The sequence below is a fragment of the Lathamus discolor genome, chromosome W (assembly GCF_037157495.1).
Source record: "Lathamus discolor isolate bLatDis1 chromosome W, bLatDis1.hap1, whole genome shotgun sequence".
NCBI classification, from domain to species: domain Eukaryota; kingdom Metazoa; phylum Chordata; class Aves; order Psittaciformes; family Psittacidae; genus Lathamus; species Lathamus discolor.
In genome coordinates this window covers 21,703,610-21,713,327 of record NC_088908.1, presented here as the reverse complement: position 1 = coordinate 21,713,327, position 9,718 = coordinate 21,703,610, and the positions used below count along the sequence as shown (strand labels likewise).

The 9,718-nt window shown below is 44.3% G+C and overlaps 1 long non-coding RNA gene across 1 annotated transcript; it reads left to right on the top strand.

Moving 5' to 3' along the window:
- The first annotated feature begins 809 nt into the window (after positions 1-809).
- On the top strand, positions 810-9,084 carry LOC136004498 (uncharacterized). Its single transcript, XR_010608496.1, has 3 exons — positions 810-855; positions 3,467-3,525; positions 8,803-9,084. It is a non-coding gene; the product is annotated as an uncharacterized LOC136004498 (long non-coding RNA).
- The last annotated feature ends 634 nt before the right edge of the window (positions 9,085-9,718 follow it).

The window sequence follows — 9,718 nt, the reverse complement described above, 5'->3', positions numbered from 1 at the left end:
GATAGAAAAGTACTGTTTGTCCGTTTTGGCTCCTCCCCAGAGAGTCCTGCTTTGGCTGCTCCCCAGAAAGTCCAGCATTGGCTCCTACCCAGAAAGTTCCACTTTAGAACTCCCTGGAAAAGTCTTGACCCTTGGACACCTTTCTAGATATTGCTAGCCGCTTCTTCCGATGTAGGCTGGCCCCCTGCATCGGAATGAGTGTGCATTTTTGTCAGTATAAAAGCCTGAGCCTCGTGCAATGGGGGGGAGGCAGAACCCCATACCACCCAGGTCAACATTGCCTCTGCGGGGATGCCTGCTGAGGTTGATCCTGCCACCTCACACTGCAATGATGATTCTTGGATCTGGTTTCCTGATCATCTTCACAGGGTCCTTGGGGTTGGTAAGATAACCAAACATCAGAAGTATCCTTGACTGTATCCTTTACTTTCTCTATATTTCCCTATTTTAATAAACTAGCTGGGAGTTCTCTATTTGTCTCTTGTTTTCTACCACCTGAAATCCTCGAACTCTGGAACGTAAATGGCAAAGAGGATGGGATATCGGGTCTGAGAGTAAGAGAAATTGTTGGGTATAAAGAATTAGTGGGGCGGGGAAGTGGAGTACACTGCTACCAGGTTATGCCACGTGGGGTGCAAGTGGGGGTGCACAGCTACTGGATTGCACCGCATTCTGTATGTGGGGCCGTGTAGTGGGGGTGCACAGGTATCAGATTGCGCCATGTTCTGTACGTGGGGCTGTGTAGGGAGGGTGCACAGCTACTGGATTGCGCCATGTTCTGTAGGTGGAGCCATGTAGTGGGAGGTGCACAGGCATCGGATTGTGCCATGTTCGGTACGTGGAGCCACGTAGTAGGTACTGATTGTTTGTCTGGATTTTGTGTTTCAAGTACTGTAGTTGTGTGGAGTGTGTTTGTGGGATCCCTTGTGTGTGGGGGTGTGTGTGTGTTGAGGGCAGGGCTTGGTCAGTGAAATACATAGGTGCATCAAGAGATGCTGTTCTGTGCTTTTTTTTTTTTTTTTTTTTGTTGTTGTTGTTGTTCTCGGGCTCATGCAGAAGTTTTTAACGGGTAGCAGATTAACATTCTGGGCAAGAAAGGGTTAATGCAAAAGTGCAGTTGGCAGGTATTTATGGCTGCTGCTGAGCAGGCAAGCAGCTGTAGCTGCTGCTGGGCAGGCAGGCATTTATAGCTACTGCTGAGCAGGCTAGTGTTTGTAGCCACGCAAAGCAGGGTGAGTGACTCGAAGAACGAAAAAAAGGGGGGGGGGGGGGAGGGGAGTGCTTAAAAAGGCAGTGAGGCCCCTTTAATTATTTGATAGGGTTGGGTAACCATGTTCAAAGGAAGCTGCCCTCCGAATGGACTCCCAGTGCTCCACCAGCGAAAAGGCCAGGATGGACACCAGAGCTGTGGAGTACTTTGTGGGATTAGGTAGAAAACCTGTACTCAGGTGGGGCTGGAGCCATGGAGTGAAAAATGCTCTCTCTATCTATTGAAGTACTGGGGACAGTGCATAGAGGCACCACAAACAATGCCTAAAGAGCGCCTGCAACATGCTGGGCACATGGGAGGAGCCCTGCTTAGTGTGTTTAAAGTAACCTGGGGGTGAATCCAAGACCTGGAGGTATACATAGATTGGTTGAAAAAAGAACTGCTTGCTGAAAAAAAAATGAAAGGGGTACTGCAACCACAAGCTTTAAGAACTTTTGGTAGCTCACTCAGTTTTCCCTTCATTGGGAGGAAGGCAAAAGGAAAGATGAATAATTGCTAAGCACTTCTATTATACCTCCCTAAGTATAGAGGTGATGACCACGCTGGGAATGCAAGCCAGATCAATTTCATGATCAATAAGTCTATTGTATTACAAGTCATTACCATAAAGTACAGTGAAACAAGAACCTTAGCCCAGTCTCCCCAACCGATAAACACTAAAACAGCAAATAATGGCTGTAAGTAAGTTGCAATGTAAGGTACAACATGTTGAAACTCTGAGATCAAGAGCAACAACTTTGAGAGCCAATCAGCATTGTGACATGTGGCTATTAATCCGAAGCAATAAACGCTTATCACAAATGCAGTTAAACACACTCCAGTCAGATCTGTTGTTATCTAAACCCTTTGTGCCCCACGTTGGGTGCCACAGGGAACTGTCATGGTTGAAGCCCAGCCGGCAACCCAGAACCATGCAGCCGCTCGCTCAATCCCCCCACTTTCTTCCCCCTCTCCCAGAGGGATGGGAAGGAGAATCGAAAGAATGTAACTCCCACGGCTTGAGATAAGAACAGTCCAGTAACTAAGGTATAACACAAAACCACTACTGCTGCCACCAATAATGATAAGGGAAATAACAAGGGAAGAGAATGCAGTCGCTCACTACCCACCGACTGATACCCAGCCTGACCCCAGCAACTATCTAGCCCTTCTGGGTAACCACCCCCAGTTTATATACTGGGAACAACGTGCTGTGGTACGGAATACCTCTTTGGTTAGTTTGGGTCAGGTGTCCTGTCTCTGCTTCCTCCCGACTTCTTCTCCCCCCTGGCAGAGCATGAGTCTCAGAAAATCCTTGGTCAGAATAAACATTACTTAGCAACAACTAAAACCATCAGTGTTGTTCCCAGGCTGAAAGTCAAAAAAACAGCACTGCACCAGCTACTAAGAAGGAGAAAAATGACTGCTATTGCTGAACCCAGGACATGAGGTATCAGTGGGATTGCACAGATCTCTCTGGTGGGGACTTGGTCCCATGTACAGCACTGGTCAGGTGCTGAATGCCTTCAGGTGACATCCTTAAGGATCAAATCTTTGTCAAAAAGGGGAGTGTTGTGGATTTAGCTGCCTTTTGGGTCTGAGACACCATAGTTAAATCCAAGGAACCCAGGGAAAGTTCTCTCACTGTCATGTTCCCTGCCCTAACCACTATGCATGTGCAGACAGACCTACTGTCCATGGAAATTGCTTTCTGGCTCAGTCCCCTCCTTTCTCAGACAAAGATAAGAAAGGAGAATTAGCTTTACAACTGGATTACCAACACAAATAAGATTATCCTTTGATTTGTGCAGTAAGTATCCAGAGAAGTGATAACCAGTGTATGTCAGGACAGGATTATGATGTACTTGCATCTGCTGGTGGCATGCTGGCTGTGGACCAACACTAGCTGTCCTCCAGGTTTACGTCAGTGGTAGCTCACTCAGTTTTCCCTTCATTGAGAGAAGTTGTCATCTGTTATCTGACTTCAAGAACAGTGAATTTGGTATGGAATTCACCCTTAGAAGCAATGAACAATGTCAGGCTGCAGGCTGTCCTCTCCAAACACACTGCCTTCACTTGGGAGGAACAGCAGTGCTTGTAGTTTATCCTGGTCCATCCTGGGAACGTACTCAATGAAATGTTATTTCCCAATGGGAAAGTGTGAGTTCTGAGTCACCACCATGGATACAACTAACAGGTGGTCTCTTTTCTTTGCAGCTTCTTCTCTGCTACTCTTCTCATTCACAGATCTCATCTCAGCAAAAATAGCAACAAAGGTAAATTCAGCCCTGAGGGAATTCTCATGACACTAAATGTGTCTGATCTTCTCAGTTTGCTGCCTAAAAATGCTTTGTACTGGTACTGTGGAGGCTGGCAGCTTATTCTGCCAGAAGGAAGGGATCAGTGACATCCTAGACAGAGCCTGCTGAAAGCCATCTGTTCTGACCAGATTAAACCTGCATTTTCCTCTAACTGACATTATCTCCCTTTTCACTACAATAGCTTTTATTTCTATACCTGAATGACTTACTGTCCTGGGTTCAGCAGTAGCATTCATATTTTCTCCTTCTTAGTAGCTGGTGCAGTGCTGTGTTTTTGACTTTCCGCCTAGGAACAGTGCTGATAACACCGATATTTTTAGTTACTGTGCAAATGTTTCGTCTGACCAAGGACTTTCTGAGTCTCATGTCCTGCCAGGGAGGAGGGGAAGCCAGGAGGAAGCAGAGACAGGACACCTGACCCAAACTAGCCAAAGAGGTATTCCATACCACAGCACGTCATGCCATTCATGGTGTGAAATCATTCATTCATGTTTAATGGGGCCACTAAATTCCACAGACTTACAACACAAACACTGTTCTTTATCTTCAACCTAAGTTAGGCTAAAAGTACTTTAAATCTATGTTTTCCAGGCACTAGCTTTTCTTATATCAAGTGCCCCCCCCCTCCCCCCTTTTTCTTTTACCTTTACAAATTCTTTTGCTATGTGACTCCATTTTGCTCAAGAGTTCTGGCCATTTACAATTTGTTGTCTAATCTTGTGTCTTTAGTGAGCTTTGCAAACTCATACAGTTATATCCACATAGGAACACCTATGGTTTGCGAAAGCCAATACATTTATGTGTTTATCACAATTCCCCCATCTTTGTTTTTCTTAATCTATTTGGCCTGAGCCATAATTTCCATTTCTGGTTTTTCTCATTCATTCATTTTTTTCGAAGATTAGTTTTGCCTCCTCTAACAGATCATCACGAGACTGAATTTTTAACATTCTAATTTTTTATTCTGTACCCTCAGGAGTAATTATTTCAAATCGTAATTGCTCTATGGTCCTATGGACCAATCTACTCATCAGGAGAACAACACAATGTACAACAAGTAAAAGAATTATTAACAAAACAAAACCCAGCAGGATTCCTCTTAAGCCTCCAAAGTTCCACCAGTTATCATTCCACCATTTTTCCATATCCAAGTTAAACCCTTTCCAGGTTTGAACTGGAACATGTGTGACCTTTTTTATTTCAGCAATTATCTTTTCAATAGGTTTACTTTCATCATCTATCTGTAAACAACAGCTGTATAGATTGAATTTCCCACACACACCCCCTTCCTAGGCCAGAAGGTAATCCAGGGCTAAGCGATTCTGATATACCACTGTACGAATTTTGCTATTCTGTTTGGCTAATATGGTCAGTGAATCACTAGTTTTGTTAGTCACAATTTCCAGGACTGCTTGCAACCTAATTATGCAATTTAACGTATATATAGGAGTTCGGTATCCCCAGGATCCATCCTCACCCTAGGAGGCAAGATCGTAGAATGCAGTAATTTGCTCCAGGAGCCACTGATCATCTTTCCATTTTCCAATCTGTAGGTCCCTTTTTGCCCGGGATATTTCAGATACTTCAGAATAGACTGGCACCCTTAATTGTTCCCCCCTGCGTATTGGTAATAAAAAGAAACTTGGCCAGATGGTTCCCAAAACAGATGTTCCGGTTCAATTCCTGGGTAATTCAGAGTATGCATATTTACCACAGATCCAATATAGTCCTTCTGGAGCTTCCCACTTATCCCCAGGATCCTTATTTAAAGTCTAATTTTTCCCTCCATCTGCAATATCTGAAGGATGGCCCCAAGTTGTCCATTTTCTCATTGTTTCATTCCAAATTCTACTGGTTTCACAAGTTAAATCCCCCACTGGCTTTTTCCCTTGTCTCCCAGTGGGCTTTTGCCAACAGTTTTGACCAATGATACTCGTCTGTAGTGCCCATTGCTTCGCTCTCTGGACTTTGCTTGAGTTCCATTTATTATTGTCAGTAATATTAATTTTCTTCGACTCCCAATGCCATTGTTCCCCCATATTGGTACCTTCACAAACATAGCAATTACTTATATTGAGTACTTATGCTATGTTTTCTGCCAAGTTCACAAACAAATTTCTGGCAATTGTGGGAATTTCATATTTGGCCCCAGTTTCCATTTCATGATAGAAAGAATGGAACAGTAGTTCCTCCTCCTTCTCTGAGTGTACAGCTTCTTGGATCTTAATATAGATTAGAGTTCCTGGGTCTGACCCAGTGCTGTCAATCTGCAGGCCAAAAGTGTGTTTGGCCATTTTTGAATCCTCATTGCAGGTTCTGGGTTTATTTATAGTTAAGTTCAGTGGGTTACACTGGTTTCTCCTGCACTTGTTTGGGGCTGTCAGCCTCTCTAGCTTAACTACCCAATATCCTCGTTCCTCTAGTCTCGGGGTATACTTTCCTGGGGTTTAATTCGTGGACCAAATAACACAGGTCCAAGAAGTACAATAATTCCAGTTCCTTGTACAATCAGAACTTGCCATTTTAGATTGGTACCTCCAAGAGGAGCACATATATTTTCAGTCACGGGAGTAGGTTTGCACCCATTCCATACTTCCACATCCCCTTGCCCACTTGCCACTGTCTATTGCTTCACAAGCGTCAAAGATTACGCTTGCTGGGCTATTTATGTTGGTAATTTCAGTTCGCCCTACTACTATTTTGCCTTTCCCCAGAGACGGCACTTCCAACCACCATTCCTTTACTTTTGCTTTAGGATCATAACATATTATCTTGCCTTTAACATTACATCTAGTGTACTCTGTATTGTTATGGGTACACATCTCGAGTGGGGTTCCACTGCATCGATAATGGGTGTGATAGATTAAAGCTTGCGTGGTCAAGTGCCCACTCAAAGTGGTCTTTATACATTCTGTGCAATCGGAGGAGGCTCGTACTTGTGATAGGGACAGGAGCCATAAGATGATCAGAGGTCCAGTATGACATATACCTCCACCCCTCCGGCCTGTGGGGTTGCTGCCCACAGCCGAAGTATGTTTATGCTTCTCGGTGGCAGACATAGAGGCAAACCTGGGCTTGCCCTTGGCCATCTTATTTTCTCCTATTAAATTTTCATGCAAGCTTTATTCACAGATCCTTATAGTGGATTCCCACTTATCTTCAGTTACCTCCCACTCCGATGGTGGTATCAGTTACTCCCAGCCACAGAGTAGAGTAAGTACGTCAGCATCCCGTAATGGCTGTCTATATTCAATCCAGGGTGAATTTTTACGACAAGGCATACAATGCAGGTGTCTATTATGGGAGCTGCAATATCACTTTTGTTTACAGGTCTTTCACCGACAGAATACCCAAATAGTGTGTCTTGTATTGGGGTGTCTTAGACATGGTATATATATATATATACCTTGGTGAAGGCTCTCGTTCCTCTATTACAGGATCACAAGCCAGACCAAGTTCTCCATGTGTATCTGAATAATATAATCCAGATTCCCAAATTGGGCAATATTACCTCCCCAGGAAGAGAACTGGAGTTTCCTCAAAATATCCCACAAGGGAATTTGAAACCAGTCATATAAGCTCACCCTTTAACCATTTGTCTCCCTGTATTCGCAAGTTATTACCTATATATTACTACATAGTCCTCTTCTTGAGAGTCAGTTTGGTGTCACCTGGCATAGTCCACTCCCTAGGTTCTTCCACAGGTCCTTTAATCCTGCTGGCGTGGGTCCATCCTCTTTCTCTGGTCTGGACCGCAGCTTCTGTTGTCAGCAATACCTGAAAGGGACTTTCCCATTGTGGAGTTAAAGACTGCTCTCTCCAGGTCTTAATCAATACCCGCTCCCCGGGATTAATGTTATGAATTTTAAAGTCTAAAGGCATCGTCTGGGGATTCCATCCTTTTGATATTAAATGTTCCAGAGTCTGAGCTATTGTGGTGATATATCTTCTGATACGTCTCCTCCTTCATAAGTAGCAGTCTCCTTTTGGGTTGTCATAAAAGGTAATCAGAACATAATTTCATAAGGAGATATCCCTAATCCGATCTGGGTTGCACTCGAACCCATACCAATGCTAAAGGCAAACACTTTACCCAGGACATTTGGGTCTCTATCATTAGTTTAGTTAATGTTCGTTTCAAGGTTTGATTAATTTTTTCCACTCTTCCCGAGCTTTGAGGATGCCATGGGGTGTGCAATTCCCATTTTATCCCCAAGGCTTGGGTTACTTGTTGTACAATTTTTGATGTAAAACGTGTTCCCCTATCTGAGTCAATTCTGCTAATAATTCCATATCTAGGGATAATTAGTTCCAAAAGTGTTTTTGATACTGTATTTGCTGTAGCCCTGACAGCCGGAACTGCTTCCACCCAGTGAGTTAAGTGATATACTATTACTAATAGGGACTTCCACCTGTGCATGGGAGGGAGTTCAGTGAAATATATTTGGATGCTTTGAAAGGGCTGCATTGCCAATTCACATCACCCGGAGGTAGTTTTTCTTATAACCTTTTTATTCACTCTTTGGCAAGTCATGCATTTATCAGTTATTTGTTTTGCTAACCCAAAAGTTCCAACACATCCATACTCCCTTAAAAGGTGATCACACAGGGCTTGTGTGCCCCAGTGAGTCTTTTCATGTATGTTTTCTAATGTCTGTCTGGTCAGTGGTTTATTAAGGATTTGCCTCCCATCAGGGAGTTTCCATTTCCCATGTTGATCTTGTTTTCCTCCTGTTTTACTCAACTCTCTCTCTTCTGACTCACTGAATTTTGGAATCTCCAATTCCTCTTCCTCAGGTAACAGAACCAACACGACTCTCTCAATTCCGTTTTCAGCTGCATTTCTAGCTTATTGGTCTGCTAGATTATTTCCCCTTATTTCAGGTGTCATTCCTCTCTGATGTGCCCTGACACGCACTACAGCTATTTCTTCAGGTAATTTTAATGCTTCCAAGACTTCCAAGATAAGCCCTTCATGAATCAACCCCTTCCCTTTTGAATTTCAAAGTCCCCGTTCTTCCCAAATTTTCCCAAAGGTGTGCACTACATCAAATGCATATTTCAAGTCAGTGTAAATAGTTCCCTTCCTATGCGCTAGGTATTTTAAGTCTCTTTTTAGAGCATATAGCTCACATGTTTGAGCAGACCAATATGAGGGTAGTTTCCCTTTTTCAACGGTTTGCATCTTTTCTTGTTAACTAGCACATATCCTGACATTCTTTTTCTCTGCAGACATCTAGAAGATCTGTCCACATATGGGAGACATTACTGTGGGGATCTGTTACAGACCGCCTGATCAAGGAGAACCCGTGGATGAAGCACTCTACAGACAGACAGGAAAAGCCTCACGCTCACAGGCCCTTGTTCTCATGGGGGACTTCAACCACCCTGACATCTGTTGGAACAACGGTACTGCACGGCACAAGCAGTCCAGGAGGTTCCTCGATTGTGCGGAAGACAACTTCCTTCTGAAAGTAATAGAGGAGCCGACAAGGAGAGGTGCCATGATTGACCTCATGCTCACCAACAGGGAAGGGCTCGTTGAGAATGTGGTGCTCCAGGGCAGCCTTGGATGCAGCGATCACGAGATGGTCAAGTTTGAGATCCCCAGGACAGTGAGAAGAGCGTGTAGCAAGCTCACTGCCCTGGACTTCAAAAGAGCAGACTTTGGCCTCTTCAGGAACCTGCTTAGTAAGGTTCCATGGGATATAGCCCTGGAGGGCAGGGGGGCCAAGGACTCCTGGCTGATATTCAGGGATCACCTGCTACAAGCTCAGGAGGGTTGCATCCCAACTAGAAGGAAGTGCGGCAGGAGGGCCAGGAGACCTCCTTGGATGGATAAAGAGCTGCTGAGGAAAATTCAAATTAAAAAAGAGGCTTATAAAAAGTGGAAGCAAGGACAGGCGGCCTGGGAAGAGTACAGGGATGTTGTCCGGGAAGCTAGGGATCAGGTTAGGAAAGCTAAGGCCCAGTTAGAATTAAACTTGGCCAGGGATGTTAAGGATAACAGGAAGGAATTCTACAGGTACGTAGCAAATAAAAAACAGACTAGGGACAACATAGGCCCCCTGAGGAAGCTCTCGGGAGAACTGGCTACACAGGATTTGGAGAAGGCTGAGGTTCTGAATGACTTCTTTGCCTCGGTCTT